This window comes from Onychostoma macrolepis, chromosome 02 (assembly GCF_012432095.1).
Source record: "Onychostoma macrolepis isolate SWU-2019 chromosome 02, ASM1243209v1, whole genome shotgun sequence".
Taxonomy (NCBI): domain Eukaryota; kingdom Metazoa; phylum Chordata; class Actinopteri; order Cypriniformes; family Cyprinidae; genus Onychostoma; species Onychostoma macrolepis.
This window is the reverse complement of record NC_081156.1, coordinates 22316784-22338102: the sequence shown is the minus strand read 5'-3', so window position 1 is coordinate 22338102 and position 21319 is coordinate 22316784. Positions and strand designations below refer to the sequence as shown.

The following is a 21319-nucleotide window of genomic DNA, read 5'->3' as shown; positions in this document are numbered from 1 at the left end:
AGAAAAAATAATAACGTTTATCGGAAAACATGCTGCTAATTCTTTTTAAATGTATGTTTTATTTAAATGTAACAATTCAATAAAAAAATAACTCTTACCTAGGCTAATTGTGTTCTGTTTTGACGCAAACTAGTGAGATGAGAGAATTGGCGCCCACTCCTGTTGTTAACGAACTTCACAGTAAAAGTCTACCTCCAACAAATTAATGCTGCCTTCACGTGCTATCTGAAATTTCCTCCCGCTTTTGAAATCGTGATTTCATTTCCATTTTGTTTTGTTTTGTTTAATGAAACTATATTTATCAGAATATATCAGTATTTATCAGAAAGCACGTGAAGGCAGCATCATTTCCAGGGTTCACAATATACTGCTGTGCACAATATATTACTACTAGGCCTACTACTATTACTATTTGTACTACTACTACTACTACTACTAGGCTGCTACTACTACTACTAATAATAATAATAATACATTATTATTGTACATTATCTGTACAATATATTATTATTTATACAGTGGCCATGATTTAATTGATAATAATACTATTATTCAATTCAATTTAACTTTATTTCAGACTCAAGATCAATAACATACACATATACATACATACATACAAATATATAAATATATATATATGTGTGTGTGTGTGTGTGTGTGCACGACTTCAAAAATGTTACTTTGCAGCAAAATCCATCGCAACAAAATATGACATGCATGTATGTATAAATATGTGTGTATGTAATGTGTATGTATATGTGTGTATATATATATATATATATTTATTTATATTATTAACCCTATTTTTTATTTTACAATAATGTTATTTTATTTTACAGTTAAACATTAGGCTCATTTAAGTTATTTTTTTTTTAAAAAACTAAACCATTTTCTACACTGTTCCATGAACAACTGGTTGCATTTTATTTTCCAAAATTAGTATTTGCTAGTGGGAGGGCAGTTTCTAACTTAGATAAATAAGTTGGCAGAAGTTTTTTGGATGAAAACGAAAACGAAACTTTTTAAGTTTATAGAAAGAAACTTGGTTTAGGTTGAATAAATGTATTAAACATAGTTATACTGACTTTTCCATAGATTTTTGCTGAGCCAACACAACAAAACCAGTAATTTGAACCTTTTTCAAGTTGGGTTTTTTACAGTGTGCTCAGTTTCTTTTCATTTATTTTGAACAGACAGTAGTGCAAATTAAAAAAAAAATTCCATCTAGATGTGAAAATACTAAATATTATTACATGTTATATATATAAAATCTGTTTTGTTTTCATTTTGAGTGTACACAAATAAGCAGACCTTTATACGGTGATTATTAATAAGACAATAAGTGTTTACAGTTGATTCTGCTGGTATAAGGAAACAGTTGAAGTGATCGCGCCGGAGCGCGCGCGCACACACACACACACACGCACAAACATCAGTTCCAGCATTGCTAACTTGACAGCACAGTTGGTACTTTATCAAAATAAAATACAGTGAACCAAACATCAGCGCGCCCGCCTCTGTGTCACTGTTGGAACGCGACTGAAGTACAAAGCCTATCATTTACATAATAAATAATAGTTTAGCATTCAGATACGTTACATCGCAATATTTGGATTTGTGCCGAATGAGAGCGGTAGGATACACGAGCACAAAGCTCCATTTCGCAAACAGTTGAGTGCGCAAGCCTTTAAAGTATACTCCTTTGTCAGTCTATATGTGAGAGACGCGTTCAGAATCAGCACATGGTCACTGTCTAGGGGGCTTTGTTTGCTAGCACGCAACTCGGCATTCGCTGTTCTTCTGCTGGTGGTTATCAAACAGCGTTGCATTACTGCGGGCGCCCCCTTCTGGATTGGGGGTGAATTGCCTGTATTCGTCGTAAGGCCTCATGCACCGAACCGAGATGTACGTACCGTGACGGTTTGGGACGAATACATGTACCGTGCCACCCCTAATATATATATATATATATATATATATATATATATATATATATATATATATATATATATATATATATATTATAATAAATATGGTAATACTTTACCATTTGTTTAAATCAAACATCAACTTGTATCAAACATACGATACGAATATGATACAATACATGCAATGCAAATTTTATTGAAAGTTGAGTTGTGTGGAGGCTGGGCTCTAAACCTGCACTGCAATGATGTTCGCCAGGATAGAAATTTCATTTTCTCTCAAGAACATCACCCCCCAGGAAGTCCACTGAGATTTAATTCTTCCTCTTCAAAAGGATTTTAATGATATAAATGTGACCTCTTTTTTTTATCCTCCACTTCACTGTTTCTTTTGCAACATAATTGATTCTTCAGTCCGAAGGTCTCTCTACCATAAAGGTGTGCACTGCAAATTATGGTCTGATTTGAAAAGCAGTGACCTTTGAATTGCCTTGCGATAGTCGGCTCTTCACGATTCTAGCCCATGAGTTGCTCCTTCATTCTGGTGATATAAGAATGGCTAGAGGACATAGGAGGGAGGGCGATCACTAGAGGCTGACAATAAGTGTGTATGTGATCCAACATGTCTGCCTGAATATGTGATTTCACTCAATTTCAAGCTTGACTGCCCCTGCACGACTCACGCGTTTCCTTAAAATATTCCCGGAAAACATTTATCTAATCCCTTTCAGGGCTTCTTGGCTCTGTAGGCTGGATAGCGCACAACTGGGAAAGGAAAGTGTCAACTTTGCACATGCAAGCGTTGTATTTGTACTGCTAATGCTGTCTGTTAAATAAAAAAATACCTAATTAAAATAAAAGCCTTTTTTGGAGGGGATTGGGCTTTCCTTCTCTTCAATAGTTTTTTTTTTTTTTTTTAGTTTTTGAGTTTCCAGTTCACTTTTCTCACATTTAACTCTGCCAGCTTTAATTTGAATAATCAAACTTCAAAGGCTTCTTGCTTTTTAAACCACCGTGTGCCTGTGCACTGAACGGCTGCCATTCTGCTCTGAAATGGTTTGTGCCTTATCTAAATATACAGATGTCTTCTCATCTTCAGTATGGTGATTTCAACATCTTGTTGGTCTAACAATTTGACTGGCTCAGTGACCAGCAACAAGCTGGAAGTTGTAAAGTTTGGGGTAAAATGTATATCTAAACCGGTTTAACTTGCGAAAATAGGGCTACTACAAAAAAAAATCTGTTATGCTACAGATAATTAATTAAAAAATTCATAAAGCAGGAACAAAATGTTGGTGGGCTTCCTGTCCTGAAGGCAGGATTAACAATTGGTATTTGGGCACGTGTCCGGGGGCACCATGTCTAGAAGGGGGCAGCACCACACCCAGGGGGGCACCATGTCAAATAGCAAGAAAAGCAGCACAATGGCAATGGAACGAGAACACTAATCCAATTCATGAGAATGCTAATTTCATAGGCAAATAATGATGAGAGAAAAACAGTAGGCGACAAGCCTAAATATTTTGAAAAATTGAGAACATTTACTTTTTTTGTTGTTGTTGTTGTTGTCTACTATGTGACACTTAAATGTCAGGAAAATATCAGGAATCTTAACTGTAAAATGGAGAGAAAATGAGGCAACACTTAATAACAACATTTTTGGTGGGTTCAAACATCTACTATTTGACACAATTAAATGTTTTAAATATCAGCAATCTTGCCAGCAACATGGAGAGATAAAGAGGCAACATTTAAATACAATAAAAACTTTTTGGGGGCGTTTAAACATCTACTATGTGTCACTTAAATATCAACAATATCACTGGTAAAATGGAGAGAAAAAGAGGCAACACTTTTAAACAATAAAACATTTTTGGGGAACTTCAAGATCCAATAATAACACTTGAGTTCTTTTTTTTCTAAAACAAACAATATTCTGTTATTCTCCAACCCTGCTGATGAATAACACAAAGTGTGGGAAAACTAAATTTGATGCAGCAAAAAAGGACGAGTTGATAATGAATAGATGAATAAACAAATAGAACACATGAATAACTTCTTATTTCAACTCAGAGGCAAAGCTGAATGTTCACAGAATACAAAAAATGCTCACAGACTTTGCTGTCTGAGGGTTTGACCGTGAGAATAATAAAGCTTTTTTTTTTTTTTTTTTTTTCAAGGAACATTTTCTTTATTTTAAATACTGTATTTTATACAATATGCACTTTTTTTCAAAATACATTATGCACGCTTTTGTGTTCTTAGATATAGAGTTCAATCGTTTTGTCCCAGATCTGGACATGGACAGAAAAAGGTCAAAGCATTTTTTGTGCATTTTGTTTGGTCAGTTCTGTCTCGCCCCAGTGCACAAAGTCAATACACATTGAGGTCAAGTGAATATCGAGCGTAACGCATGGAAATGTCATTTTGTTTCTGTCCTTCGTATTTCAGCATATAAATCATTTGCGCAAAACAAATATGCCACCAGAGCAAACCGATGTCCTATGGAGAGAACTTCACCTCACAACAAGTCAGAGGGTTAGATTAAGATTTTGTGAAGAAGATTGTGATACCTCTCACAAAATGGCTTTGATATTGCACCTGTACTGAGTGAAGATTCATAGGCTGCATCTGGTACATTGATTCACCTGCAAGTCCTTCTTTTGAAACCAGATAAGTATAGACTGGATTAGAAACACTTGAAACAAGCCTTTAAAGATACTAGCCCCTTTTCAATACATTGCTAAAAATATTATGGTGAATAATCATTTCTTTCAATTGCTATCAGATGCTGATTTCTTTTAAAGAGTTATCACACTAATACTGCAAAACTGAATCACATAATAATCCCAGTTTCCCAGAAAAGTTTAGTTCACTGAAGAATAAGAAGAATCAGTTACTCATCTTCAATCATGTTAGCAAGTTTCTTCTTAACACAAAAAGAGAATTTTTAAAAAATATTTTCATTAATGCAGTCATAACAAATAGGGACTGCTGATGTTAAAAGTAAATACATTCATTAATTATTAAAAATATCATAAAAGCAGTCCATACCTTATAAAGCATTACATTCATGCTTCAGCTTTATGTGATGAAAAATTGTGTCATTATTTACTGAGCTATTAACCAGACAATTGAGTTAATGACTACATTCATTCATGAACAAATCATTCAGATCAGCTTTGCAAACCAGATTCAACCTTTTAACTGATTCATTCAAAAGATATGACTCAAAAGATTGATTCATTCATTTATGACTCAGAAGAATCAGGATAATTATTTCAAGAACCATCACAAAAGTGCTGAGGATAAAAAAGTGGATATTCTTCACAAATTCATCTTGTACTGTATGTTACACGGTAATACGGTTTTGGAACAGCATATAGGGTGAGTAAATACTAATAAAATTGTTTGTTTTTGGGTGAACTCTCCCTTGAAATGAAAACGAAAGAGCCTATTCAAGACAGCCTGATTAGAACAAAGACCTGTTGCCAATTCTACTGTCCTTTCCTTCAAAACAGCTCTTCCACTGTACCACACACACACACTGCCGGCCCAGAAAAGCCTCATTGTACTCTCTTACTGGGCTGGTGGGTTAATGTAATGTGAAATATGAAGTCAGACTGTGCAGACCGTGGCTAGATTTTCTAAACACTAATCAGTCTGGAGATGTTTTCTCCAAGGATGTGTGTTCCATAGGCCAGCACACATTAACACCGCTTAAAAACATGCACAACCCATTTCAGCTTCATGGCAGTTGGGAGAAGGAGACGTGTCTTGCTTGTTTATGAGATAAAAACCTGAAAGAAAAAAAATGTGAATGGTAGGATGACACTTGTGATGTGCAAAGGGAAAAAAAATCACATTATACTTTTAGATATTAGAAGTACTGGGCTGAATTAATAACTCACTGTGAGTTGGTTGAATTCTTGAGCAATTTTACTAGAAACTCTGCATAGTACTACATTTTTTATTTTTTTATTTTAGATAATTACATTTTTTTCCCAGAATCAATCATAAAGAGATACAAAAAAAACAAAAAAAACAGTATGATTTCCCTTCCTCTGTGGATGAAAGAACGTTTTATGCAGCTCTTTTCCGTACAATAAAAAGTGAATGGTGACCAATTCCAAAAATGTAAAAAATAAATGTAGTTCATATGACTTTTCGTTTTTTGCTATATTGCTATACTATCTTTGTGTATGTAAAATATTGAAACTTTACATTTGTCACAAGTTTGATGTCAATGATGCTAAATGAAGTTGGTTCTTCTAACCAATCACAATGTGCAATTTTATTTTACATTTTTTTTCTTAATTTCATTGATAACCATTCATTTTTATTGTGTGGAAAAAGCAGCAGTAGAAATATCTAACTCTCTTTGTAAGTCAAACAACATGAGGGTGAGTAAATGATGACAGCATATTCATATTTGGCTGAACTATCCCTTTAATCATTTTAAAGACTGTCCTAAAAGTCTCTTTGAAATGCATAGAGGCATCTCCAAACAGCTCTTTCTACGCCGAACACAATGTTGACCGAAGAAATTTACATCAAATGACAACATAGCCCTGCTGTGGCGTATTTGAATGTAAATCTCTGAGTCTGCTCGCAATTCTTCCCCGACTCGGCAGGCAGAATCTATTTAAATATTACACTCGTCAGCATTTGTGTGGGCTTTTGTTTAAAGATCAAGTCTCCCAGACAATCACTTGAATGCACTTGTCCATTCAAATAAGACACAGGCTGATATCATTCCGCATGCATTCAGCTGACAAATCAAGACTTTATTAGTTAGCCTGAAATGTCCATGAATGAGGCAATGAAATGATAGCTGGACCACTTAGTGAAGATACAAAGCATCCAAAAATGCTTCAATTTTCTCTTTTAACTACAAAGCAGGAAGGATGGCAATTGGCAAAGAAAACTTTATGTGGGAGTGTTCATCCATCTGCCCGCACAGATGGGGAGAACTAGCGAGTGAAGACCAACATGAGCCAGCCACACAACTACAAACAGTAGGTCAGAGCAAATATCCACAGAACAGATCTGCTGATTCCTGCTACAACAGAAGGGCTGTCTGCGATATATATATAATTTTTCAACAAACCACCTCTTTTCAATCTTTATCTATTGACAAAGGGGCAGGAAAGACCATTGCGCAGAATATCAATGCGTCTGACTTTTATTGCACTTCTCAAATCGCAGTCATTTGATTGGCCTATTGCTTCAGGGAGAACAGGAAGCAGGAGCGGATGGCTGATGATGGGTGTTTGGGAGCTGGGCTGTCTCTCTGTGGGAAATCAATGATATTTGTTTAATTATTGGATGAACTTAATCAGTTCCACTGCTGTAATTACTGGCACTGCCTAGAAGTCATTATAAAATCATTTGTTTTATGCCATCTCGGGCTGAAATAATGAATACAAGCAATTTTCCCGAGGAATGTTTCTCAATAAAAGATGATAAATATTTATTTAAGATTTTTTTTTTCATGGCTAGTTTTAGTTTGCATGGCTGCTGTTCCCTGTGTCCTTTAGCAATATAGATTTGACACTTTGTCAATGATTTCTTTTGACAGCAGTCATTGACCGTGCCGCTTCCAGAATCCAGCTGAAGTGTCAGAATACTAATAATTGAGAATGACATTGTATCAGAAAGATTAATTTTACATGTAGGTTCACATCTGTATCTCTGAGGGTGTGCGTTTTGAGAGCTACAAATGAAATGTGAGAATGAGCGGGAACATTTCCATTCCTACCATTTAGCAGAGGAAATTTGTGAGCAGATAACATATTAAGTTAATGATACAATTCTAACTAATTGAAGACAGATGGAATCTTCGCTGGAGCAAATAATTGTTTTACTCCTTAATCACATGTCAATTAACAAGCGCAAGATCCGCAGCAAACCTGATTGGCTGAAATAAATGTGACCTCACCCACACTGGAAATCAAAAACTGCTCTGACTAAAGAGGTAATGCATTAAAGAAAAAAAAAAACACCTGTGAACTGGGTGTTTAGCAAAAAGACTAATTTATTCATACTTTTGCAGATTTGGCAGATGACAGTTTGTGCAAGACGTTATAGCATTCTGTTTATCAGTATCTTTAGGGCGAGATAAACAAACAGGCAATTTAAAAATGAGAAAATATATATTTTTTCTTTTCTTGAACTCATGTGTCTGCCACAGATCAGATCAAAGCGTCAACTTTTAATCACAGAGCGGAAACCACATGGATCATGGTCTTTAAACAAGCAAGTTTTAGCTCTTTATGAGATCAATATCTGGACAGAAATAAATGTTTTAATATAAAATCTACTAACCAGTTTAGCCATCTACTAATGTAAGAGACTAAGAAAATAATAATAACTATTTACATGATATTCAAATATAATAATGGCAAATAATCACATAAACAAGTTTTAATATGGTCATTTGACATACATTTTATTTCATTTGTCTAGAAACATTTTGTGTTATTTATTTGACCCTTTTTTGAGTTTGACAGGCGATCTGACCAATCATAACACTGAATCTGTCATTTTGTCCAACAAACCAGACAGGAGAGTAGATTAAAGTCCGTCATCTTGAGCTTGAAAAATGGTGTGTGTTGACGTCTTTCCTCAGTTGAAACAAGATACCTTCTGATATTCATTCTTGTTTATTTACACGACATAATAAAGAGCTACAAAACGTTTGGATTTCTTAAAACAATGACAAAATTTGAAAGCTGAGACTTGTGCTAATGTAAACTCACAATAATTAATTCCAATTCAGCTTTATCAGCAAAACTCATGACAAATTAAACATGTCTTATTTGTCTTTCTCACACGGTATTGATGAACACAACTGGCTGTTGGCTACCTGCAGTCTGCACATTTCCTGTCCTCTTTTAGATGCTTCTCCTTTAAGAATACAAACACACAGTAGATCACCACACTTGACCGCTCCTGATAGGACCTAAGAAATACCTGGCTCTTATCTGTGTGTTTGTAAATCACTTCTGATTTATTCATTTCTTCCATTTCCTCCAGAGCTTTACAGAGCAATCAATCGCCCTGTTAGCTGGCCCTGATCGAATGTGAGCTGATAAATCAAATGTTCTTTGTCACTGAGCACTATATAACAGTGTTTTTTTTAGCCCTATATTGATTGCTGATTTTCTTTGGCTCAGCAAAGCCTTTCAATATGCCACTAGTTTATCTAAAATTGTCAGGCTACGTGTCAGGTATACCTGATATAAGGCCAATAAGAACACACAAAATCTGAAGTGCTGACTTGTTGCATTTTCCCTGTAAAAGAATATGCTAGCAATTTGCACCAAAAGAATATGCTGCCAGCAATTTTCATTTATTTATTTTTTTTCTTGAATACCAAGTATAAAATATTCCAACTATGTACGTGACAGATATCACTGAAATATATGTCATGAGGAATCGCACCTGTTTCAGTGACAGGCTCTGTAAACGAAAAAAAAAAAAAAAAGCACAGCGCACACTATTTTAGCCAATCAGAAATGCTCTCTGCTTTCGGCTTGTTAACATGTCTGTGGTTGATTGGGATTTTTATGAGAGTATGCAGTCCAATTCATTAGCTAAGTTAGCATATTCTTTTACAGCACATTTAAAAGGGAGGTGCAATTTCACAGCACTTAACAGAAATGCATTATGTTTGAGAACCTAGACTAAGACAGACATGCCATTTTCTTATTCAATAGAATAAATTTAGGGTGGGGGTACGTGTTTTCTGAACAACAGTGGACGAAGTGAACACTTAAAACATGTTTGAATACATTCATAATTTTGAAATCCTGTTTGGTGTCTCTAGTGGTGTGGAAATGGCACACTGCACCTTTAAATCATGTAGATGAATCTGTTTTTTACTCACAGGATTTCTTGCACACTCTGAAGCAGTTCAATCCGATTAACTCACTAATCAGATTAGCCAAATAAACATTAATCCCATTAATTTAGAGCATCACACTGCAGTTCAGTCATTGTCTGATGTGCTGAAACGATCATCAAGCCATGAGCACATTTTCAAATCAAAGCAAGAGCTCACCGGCTCCCCCTACTGACTGCATTGAAGTCTGGGAATCATATGCAGGAGTATTAGGACATGTTTGTAGGCAGAAAAAGGTGGCAGGAGAGGTAAAAACAAACAACAAAAAAACAACGGTGCATGAGCAGCAGGCAAGGGTTCAAGTAATTTTCTTTCTCCATCACTTGCTCTCTTTGTACCCTGGTATTATTTAAAGCTAGCGTGGCTTTCAGAAGGTGAACACCAAAACAGCTCAGTACCGGCGAAGCATTTATCAAACAAATTGAACCCATGACAGAACGGACCACGGCTTCATGTTTGAGGGAGTGAATGAGAAATGCCTCCTTTGTATGGTATAATTTTCTTCAGCTACCACAGTTTTTGTCAGCTAACGTGTCCTTGGCTTATGCTGAAAATTGAGGGTTGGTAATTAAATTGAGAACAATAGTGCTCAAAAGGGTCATTTCAACAGCAGGAGCACATTAAAAACGCACACAAACTGCAGTAACATAGTGTTATGGTAAGCGGATCCATCAGCTAAGCTTTATTTAAGTCAATGACAAAAAAGAATAGTCACTTGAAAGCCATTTATGGGCAGTTGAACAGGGAGTGCAAAGAGAGTAGCCGCCTCAACCTGCCTTCATTTTGGACAATGATCCTCGGGTGGTCCAATATATGCAGCCCGATTTCTTTTTAAACGCTCGTGTTCTTCCGCAGAGTGCATGCAAATGGGGCCCTGGCTTAATTACCATTTAGCAGTCTAATAGCAAGAGTAGAGGAAACTTCTGCAACACAGTCACTGCTGGGCATTGTGCAGAGAGGCAAAGCCCCTGGACTGAAATATTATGTAAATTATTAATTTCCTCATAGACTAACACAGTTGTGCTATTTGGTTACCCACAGGCGTGCCGCTACATGTTAATTAATCTCACTGAGAGGGGAAAGTATCAGAAAAATCTAATTTTATTATGCAATCATGATTAACACAAGATATTGCTGCTCAGGTGTGTTTATATTGTATTAAATTATGAGGTGACTCGTATTTGTTTACTTACAAAAATGTCATTTTACTGTAAAAGTACACTGTAATTTTTTTTTAAGTTGTAAATAAAACAAAGCTTATTCAAGCACATTTTGTAAGAAAATATTATGCAAGTTTTTCTACAAAATTTTAAATTTAATTCAGTGTGTTACTTGCCACTGTTTGTTAAATTTACTTTTTAAATTAAAATTTTAAGTGAAAATTGTTTGTGCACTTTTTTTCTGGGTGTAGTTGAATATATGATTTTCACCATAAATTGTACGGTATATTCTTTTCCCAATTAGATTTTTCCCATTTTATTTAAATATTACTTTACAATAAAATCACATGCATGCATGTTTTACCATACTGAAATGTTACTTCAGATAATAATGTAATATTTTTGCTTTGTTCTGAAATGTTGATCAACAGGGTCGTTTCTGCTTGGTTAATTTCGCTTTCAGAGGGCAACATTTCAAAATTAACAAAAATGTGTTAATAAAAGTCACATCAAACAAATTGTCCCCTCATTGGTCAGAATATTCGACACATGGCAATACATTTTAAGGTGGATAAACAGCAGCTCTGCAGACCAATAATAAGCACCGAAAGAAATTTGTCATTACATTGTTGTGTCATATAATCTTAAAAGTATGGTTCACGCAAAAATTAAAACTTGGTGATTTGGAACACAAAAGAAAATATTTTGAGGAATGTTTCAATGTGTCCAAAATTACATCGGATCACACTGACTTCCATTTTATGGGAAAAAACAAGACATTTTTCAAAACATCTTCTTGTGTGGAAGCGTCATTTGAATTCGCATGTCATTCTCAGCACCTTTGTCCTGGCAGTGAGTGTGCCGTTTGCCATTTTAGCCAAAGCAAACATTTTAAAGTTGAATGTTTGTTTATCCACATTATTGATTTACATTTCCATAAATTTGGTTGAGAGAGCCTTCTCATGGCTGCATGTTTAATAGATAGGCCTGCGTGCTAGTGGGAGCAGAGCGCGTTATCTGAATTCTCAGACTCAGGGAAAGCTTTGAAATCATGCCTAAGACTAATGAAAGAGGAGCAGGAGGAAGGAAGGAATGAGCCACGGAGAGGTGTGATCTACCTACGGAGAGATTACCATGTACCCCTGGGCTCTCATCTTACACTGTGTGGGGAGGCGTGCGGTATCGTTCGTTCGCATGGCAGCGCGGTGAAGAAAAGGTCTCGTAGCCAAGGTGTTAAGATTTATACTCCAGCTATAAATCTGCAGAAAGGATCCCCCACACCAGATTTTTAATATTATGCCGATACCACACTCTCTGCCCATGGACAATATGTTCAACTGACTTTGACAAATCAAACACTTAAGAAATACGACAATATCCCTCACAGTGCAGCTCTGCAGGGAGGAGGAATGGATGCACAACAGCGAGCATGAGAATATTTCTCTGAAAAAGGTGGCACAGGATGTAGGGGAAGAAATAAACAGCCAGTTTATCCACAGGATGGATGGTGACATCATTATCTGCCCATAACAGCATCCCCAACTATTTGGATGGAAACTTTGTCCACTGCACAGAATAATTGCTCGCTCTGGGGTACAGTGAGGCTGCATGGCTTTCAGAAAACATCTATGTAAAAAAAACTGCACAGAGCAATCAATTCTTGATCGATTCTTAAAACAAACTACATCTGGATTTGAAATAAATTGCTGCTATATGTCAAAGTTTGAAGTAAATCTATTGAATATATAATTATAATATATTATCCTTGGATTTATATTTCTAAACAGCACAAAAGTAACTGTATGTACAATGTACTTTTTAAAATATTATTTCCATGTTTTAAAAATATTTTGTCTATATTATGGTATACAGTTACTTCTATGTATATATGTTAAAATTTTCTGCTATTCAGATTTCAGAGACAATGTTGTGACGTATTATTCTATAAATACAAAATATTAATGATAATAAATATTATAAATAGTGTATCTACAGTAATTTAGATGATTATATATAATATATACAAATAATACATTTAAAAAATCTAAACAAATTATTAATCTGGCTGAATACAAATGATTTAAGCAATTTCAATTTCAAAGAACTTTATCGGCATGATTTCTGTAAAAGTGTGCCAATGTGACATTATACACCATAAAAATGACAAAGAAATCTAAAATTAATAAAAAAACAAAAAACTATTTAATTATGAAATTCAAAAGAAAAAAAAATAAACAATGTAACAAGATATATTGAATATATATATAAAATTTATACTACAGCTATTTGTTGTGACAAATTATTGTAATATTCAGATTTCAGTAACAATGTTATTATGACACATCATTTTTCTGTATAGTGAATTTAGTTCAATATAATTTCTAAAGCATCATATAGAACATTTTATTTAAATATACATATAATCTCTTCCTACAATTTTAAGTATTATACTCCATAACCATATTCTATATTAGTATCGAAATATTACTGAAAGTAAACTTATGCAATCATAACACAGTATCAAAAGAGCATATGAAACCAACTTCTTTAAAACCATCCATGCAATGTTTTTACTCACTGTACTTGCACTTGTGAATCATTCAAAACAACGTGAATGCATAAACCTGATCCTTCTTATGGAGTACCGTTTAAATGAAATCTACTCAATGCATATTCAAATGCATGTAAATGATGTAATCGAAGAAGAATACAGCTTTGGTTACACCAGACCCGGTCTGCTCCCTGATGTGACTTCAGTAACCTGACACTCGGTCTTAAGCTCAGAATGAAAATGTTTTGATTGATGTACAACCCACAAACCAATTCATTACCTGAGCCCCCTCCCATTCCCCAGTCAGACCCCTCAAGTACAGCACAGCCGCTATGAGAAGAGAACACTTATTAAACACCAGACGCTCAACTTACCTAGTTTTGGAACCCGGTGCTATAATTGCCTTTGGATCTTCACCTTATCTGCTCCTCCCTGGTCCTTGAGGAGCTTTCTCCTTCTCACAATGTTTCTGGCAAAGGTCTATTGAACGGTCAAGCTGTGTTTTCAGTAGTCTATTGTTGCCACCGGTTAGATTGGAGCTCCTCTCTGGCTGCCTGTCGCGGCTGCAATGAGGAGGCTGAGCAACGTGTGCACCTTGCTCTCGCTCTAACTCGGTCTCTCTCTGTCTATCCGTCTTTTGCACCCTCCTCTCTCTCTCTCTCTCTCTCCCTCTCCCTCTCACACATGCACATGCACACTATCTCTGTGTCTCCCTCCCTCACCCAGCGACACCCCCCGTTCTCGTTCTCTTTCCTTCTCCTACCCTCCCTATGCCTCTCTACCCCTGTCTTGTTCTCTCTCTCTCCCATTGTATTGATCTGCCAGCACTGGCGTTCTCCTCCTGCAGCCTCTAGAGGGTGTTCCAATAGCCGACAGTAGCCGGTCCAGAACTAATCCCACTAGCTAACAGTTCGGATTCGCTCTGAAAGAGAAAGCTGGAGAGAAAGGGGAATGGAGAGAAAGAGAGAGACAAAAGGATGAGATGTGGATTCTCTCTCACACTAAAAAGCCTGTTAAATTTACAGTAAAAGGTGGCAGCTTTTGTTGGCACAAGTTCACTGTGAAAATACAGTGACAGCATTTCAGGCATTACAGGAGGCATTTTGGTGCATATTTCACAGTCCATTACATTATATATCTTTAACTGATGGGATGATAATATACTAGCCTGTTTATGCAAATGTAATTAAATTTGTATTTTTAAATATAGTGGACTATGCCTCCATGAGAACAGTTTTGCATTTACTGAGACACTGTATTAAAAATAAAAACTGAAAATGTACTGATAATTTCTATTAACCCTAAAACACAATGCAGTGACATACAAAATTTACAATACAGGTAAAATGCCAGCAATGTTTTTTTTGTTTTTTTTTAATACTGCGTACCATATTCATATTTCATAATGAGTTTAATGAGTTGGGGGGGGGGGGGGGGTAATTTAGCTATTTAAAAAAATTTAAAAGTGGTCATTTGCTCAATTAGCAAAATGTATTATTATTTGGGGTAAAACATCCCATCTGTCATCTGTTTTTTCTTTTCTGAATATATAAAAATACATCTTATAGAATTTTATTTATTTATTTGTTTTGTTGTAATAAAAAATTATAATAAAAAAGTAATACAGATAGTTCTTACCCTTCAAAACGAAATAAATTACTATGTCCACAGATTAATAAAAGCATAAACATTAGACGTGTTTTAGATGAGATTTACTGACATCTATGGTCAAGAGGAAAATTAAACTACAGTATTATACTCTGCTCCTAACCACCATAATAGAGGTGGTAAAATAGAAGGCCACTTAAAGACAAAACGTTGTTTATATATATATGCATTATCTTGTTGACTATAGAATACAGATCTTCAAGTTTCAACCATCCTTTTTTGTTGTTCAAAAAACATATTTTGCATAAAATCTTACAGTTAATTTGCATGTAATGTCCCTTTAACCAATTTTTTTTTTTTTTACTGTAGCTTTTCCATTATTTCTCTATTATTTTAAAATTACAAATATTTTTACTCTTTCACTCTCGCTGTCTCTCTTTCTCTCAGGCAAAGTGCAATCTGTGCTGTCAGCTGGGCAGCGGGACCCCTGCCTCAGTGAGAAACAGTGAAACTGAGACAGGCATTAATGTTTCAGCAGGCAGTCTGAAGCAAATGAATACAAACAGAGAAGGTGAAGTCATATCCCTGCTGCGCTGGTCTTTACAAATCAAAATTGGAAAAGAACCTTTATAGCACCCCCCAGGAGGATGTCAGACTATTATTAGTTGATACATTTCATCATATTGTCATAGTGACAGTGTTCAACTTGCCTTTCAGGAATTTTTTTTTTTTTTTTGCACAATCAGCATTAGTGCTCGCAGCTGAGAGTCTGTGATGTAACAATCTGTCAATAAATCTACAAGCCTGTGGCGTGACAGGCAAGGTAAATTACACTGAGATTAAATGCTGTGGTTTTCATCTGAGCCACGGTTTTCCCACAACACAGAAAAAGAAACCTCATGCTCATATTGTCATTATTATTAGTTGGGAAATTCCTTTAATTTGTCTGCAAGTCAACTGCTATCTGGATCTTTTTCCACAAATGGTGTAGGATATGAAACTGTTTTCACTCAAAAATTGCTAGTAAATTTCACAAATAATTACAAATAAATGTAAATTAACACGTTATATTAAACATGAAATTCTGAAAGGTTGAAATAGTATTTTCTTGTAAAACGTACTCAAAAAAAAGTGTAGCTTCATTCTTGTATTGTGCACTACATAAAAGGTTTTTCATCATTCACTCACCCTCGTTTTGTTTCAAACCGTTTCTTTCATCTGTGAAACACAAAAGAAGATATTTTGGAAAAAAAATAAGTGTTTTTTGTCCATAAAAAGTCTTTTTCTGTAAGGACTTTCATTAAACAATGAAAGTCCACAGAAAAAAAGAAACCCATGCAGACTTGGAACAATGAGTAAATGATGAGAGTTTTCATTTTAGTGTGAACTATCACTTTAAGCTGTGAGAAAGCCTTCGCCGTGCTAAAGAGTGGGCTGTTTCTAACAATAACAGGCGTCTAGAAAAACCTGCACTACCCTGATGAATAATTGAGCACGCTCATAGTTTTTTCGGAATTCCCAGAGCCTGCGGTTCCTTTACAGTAGACCACCAGCTACATTAAGAGTGTTAAATGGGCTGTCAGCACAAATAGAGGGCAAAGCTTAAAGACAGCAATGGAATAGTGATTGTGCTTTATGTATTGGTTGTTGCTCTGCTTGAGTCAGAGGTTAGGAGAGTCGACAGCTTTCACATCACCGACTCAGAACTCCTTAGAACAACTTGAAGAGTTTGGTGAAAAGGAGCGTTGTAGGCACTGTAAGACTTATGTGTGGTACAAAACACAATTTTGTCTTAAAAAAATACAAAACTGCCTACCTCCTTTTGATACAGTAGTTCAACCAAAAATCATTATTTACTGAACCTTATGTTAGTCTAAACCAGTTTGACTTTCTTCTGTGGAACACAAAAGAAGACATTTTCAAAAATGTCCAGTGAAAGTCAGATATCGTTTTGGACCCCACTGAGTTTCATTTTGTGGCCGAAACAGTTAATTTGTGTTTCAAAAAGGCTCTTAGTGTTACTTAGTCAATAACTGTGGATTATTTTCACAGAAATAATAATTATGCGCTTGTATTATTCTGGAAAGTATCAATCAGAAATCACGACAGTGTTGATTATAATTATTATAATTAAGGATGAATGAATCATTATTCAATGAATCATACATTAAATAATGATTATTCAGCCCTAAACATGAAGTACTGTTCAAGACAAGGGTGTACCGAGTTTGATCTGGGAAAACAAGCACTGAATTTCTAACTTTCATATAAAGCTAAATCATTAATTCAGTCATTAAATCATTTGTTGTATTCTGTTGTTGCTGATCTCAAATGTGTTCCGTTTTCCATCATCCATCTATTCATTAATACAACCATGAAAAGAGCAGGACATTATATGTCTTCAAAATCATCTTTTGATGTATGTAGTTTCCTGATTACCTGCCATTGTTTGTGCCTGCCTTATATAAAGATATGATTAGCTGGTTTTGTCATATACCTCATTCATACTCTTCATGTTATGAATGGGCAAGTCAGGAAATTGCGGTGATTACAAAAATAAAACCTGTTATTTCAGGCACCTAAACACTGAAATTCATGAGGGAAATCATAGACTAATCAGCACCCTTCTGTGGATCGACTCAAACTCATTTGCAGTTACAAGTGCAAGTGTGTACAAGTTGGCAATCAAAGTAACCAAGGTAACTTTATGCTTGAAAACTTGGTTAATAAAACTGTTCAAATTGTGTTATGCCTCTGATCCATTGCTGGTTACAGTGTTTCCCTTATAGCATTCATATGTAACAGATTTATTAGCTCAGAAAGGTCCAGTCTCAACATTTCATTACATTGCTTCCTTACAACATCTCTTGGATTACAGTTTGCAACTAGACAGATGTACTGTTACTTCATCTACAGTCAAAAATCTGGGTGTTATATTAGACAGCAACCTTTGAAAATCATATTTCCCATGTTACAAAAACAGCATTCTTCCATTTTAGAAACATTCCCAAAGTTCAAAACGTGTTACCTGTTTCTGATGCAGAAAAGCTAGTTCATGCATTCATGACCTCTAGACTGGATTATTGTAATGCACTGCTGGGTGGTTGTCATGCATCTTCAATAAACAAGCTACAGGTAGTCCAAAATGCAGCGACTATAGTCCTTACCAGGTCAAGAAAATATGATCATATTACCCCAATTTTACAGTCTCCGCACTGGCTACCTATTAAGTTTCGTATCAGTTAAAAAATATTATTACTTATATAAGGCCCTTAATGGTTTAGCTCCTGCATACCTAACTAGTCTTCTATCTCACTACAATCCATCACGTTCCCTAAGGTAGCAAAACTCTGGACTACCTAGGATAGCAAAGTCCAGTAAAGGAGGTAGAGCTTTTTCACATTTGGCTCCCAAACTCTGGAATAGACTTCCTGATAAAGTTTGAGGTTCAGACACACTCGCTCTGTTTAAATCTAGATTAAAGACACATCTCTTTAGCCAAGCATTCATATAATGCATCTCATAATCTTGTACTGCAGTTATATCTGATCAAATGCACATTATTATTCTTTAGCTTGGGTTGAACAAATCATTGTTGACTGGTTGGAACAGCAGCTATGCTAATTATGTCTCTATTTGTTTCTCAGTTTCTGCCACAGGATTGTCATTCCATGGTAACTCAGAATTACACAATCTTCAGTCTGTATCCAACCCTTAAAAGATCTGAGATGAACGAACACCTGAGAAGAGATGATACCAACCCCTCAGAGGACCTCAGATGATGCCAACCCTGAAACAACACATATAACTACCAAATTTTGCTAAAAGTTTGATTGCAACATATAATCTTCACTGTGTAACAATGTTCATCGTCTGTTTGATTACGTCATTAACTGATTTTTACCGTACATTTTTGCCATATGTACATCAACTTGACATAGTCACCACTGATAAGCTACTACTAAATATATTGAAGAAACTTAGTTTCCTGTAAATCTGCTTTGCAACGATTTGTATCGTGAAAAGCACTATACAAATAAACTTGAATTGAATTGAATTGTTACAGTCTGTATGAAACAAAATTAATGTGTTATTGCAGAATACTGACTGTACTTTTACATGACAAAATGTATTCACATTTCAAAAGAAATTGATTTTCTGTTTATCAAAAAATCCCGAGTTTCCTCAAAATTATTGAGTAGCCAAGTGTTTTCAACATTAATAATAAGAAATGATTCTTGAGAAACAAATCAGCATTTTAGAATGAGTTTTGAAGAATCATGTGACACTTAAGACTGGAATAATGGCTGCTGACAATTCAGCTTTGTAATCACATGAATATATTACATTTTAGAATATATTTAAAAAGAAGACAGTTATTTTAAATTGTAAAAAATATTTCAGAATATTTCTGTTATTGTATTTTTTAAAACAAATTCAACCTTGGTGAGCATAGGACTTTCAAAAACATTTAAAAATTTTACTGACACCAAATTTTTAAACAGTAATGTATAATAACGTACACTGTAAAATAAATTCTGTAAAATTTACGGTAAAAAAACGGCAGCTGTGGTTGCCGGAATTCTACCGGAAAATATACGGTAGCAACGTTTCAGGTTTTACGGTTTTAACTTAAATTTACAGTTAAATACCATAATTTCATTAACTGATATAATGTTAATATACCAACCTATTGAAGTACTGAAATCTGTTTTGTACCTTTGTATTACACTGATGACCACCAAATGCAGGTGGTGATGAGAAAGTCACATGATGAACCAAAGCCCATCACAAGCAGATTTTAAATAATAACATATAAAGAAGGTGCACAGTGTCATTCACACAAACACTAAACACCATCATGGTGAGACTCATTAAACTGAAATATGCAATAAACATTAATTTAACAAAATTAGATGTAACATACAACCCTAATAAACATAACTGATAAGAAAAAACTAAGAAGAAACCTAGTTATTTCAAAGAAAAAACATCAAATTCAAACAAAATTTGAAATGCAATGCAGGGAATTCTGGGAACGCCAATTTACGTTTTTTTCCCCTGTAAATTTTACATTCTTTTTCACTTCCAAAAGCGGTATTTCACCGTAAAATTGTCTGAAATGTCTATTACAGTTTTTCACCGTATTAGGGGAATATTTACATAATATATATTATATTTATTAGGGGAACTTACCGTTAACCATTTAACAGGTTTTTACAGTAGCTTTTTCACAGTTTTTTACCATTAAAATCAGTCATTTTTTACAGTGTATAGTATAGTTATCGTTGCATATGAATCTACATATATATAGAAATAAAAGATGAGGTTAGAATAATCACAAGACAATTCAGAAGTTAAGTGCATAACAAATACAATATTTAGCAAATCCAAATCCAATTATATTAATTCATGATATAAAATGATGCACAGTAAGAATGCAGATCTAATTCATAATTTATAAAAAATGTGCCAAAATGCTATACAGAGTTTATTTGGACACTGAGTGATCAGAACACACCTGTTACCCATTTTTGGATTGTGACCAACAGTTTAGAGTCACTGCAGCAGGTCTTGTCAGTGATGTTATTTTGCTTTCAAATACATCTATAAACAAGGCAAAGTCATTATTTATTCATTCAGTCTCACTGTTTTTATCTGAAAGCAGTATTTCCCCAAAGCTTAGTCTGCTTACCATTTGTACGATTTACAGTGGCACAGTAGGTGCTTGCACAGTCACCATAGAGATATATCTGGTATCATAGCAATTCTGTAGCAGCCATCTTTGATCTACCACTCCAAATTGCCATGGTACAGTGGCCTGATCTTCTCATTCTAATTCTATGCACTTCTCATTGAAACCGCAGTGTTTAGTCAAGCACTTACTTAATATATTGCAAAGCATATGAAGTGAAACGAAAACATTTTAGGTAAAGCATCACTTGCATTCCTGAGAACTTTCTTTTAATCTAATCATAATTAGCATTTTTTATTGACAGAATATTAATACCCTGAGAGAACAGCAGATGTTCAAATGCTACATATAAACAGCCTCCATCTGCAGTGCTGCTAAAATAAATGTAAGTGCTTTTCTTTAGGATAAAGATCCCTTGGGCTGCTCTAAGCATGTCAAGGGTTAGCAAGAGTACTGTGTAAACGCAATTAATCA

The 21319-nt window shown here is 35.0% G+C and overlaps 1 protein-coding gene across 3 annotated transcripts in view; it reads right to left on the bottom strand.

Moving 5' to 3' along the window:
- The window catches only part of tnr (tenascin R (restrictin, janusin)), a 160359-nt gene extending 146224 nt beyond the window's left edge, over positions 1-14135 (bottom strand). For all 3 annotated transcript variants that reach the window (XM_058746610.1, XM_058746602.1, XM_058746616.1), the window contains exon 1: positions 13917-14135. The gene's annotated coding sequence lies outside the window, so the exon portion shown is untranslated. The remainder of the gene's footprint in view (positions 1-13916) is intronic.
- Positions 14136-21319: the final 7184 nt, after the last annotated feature.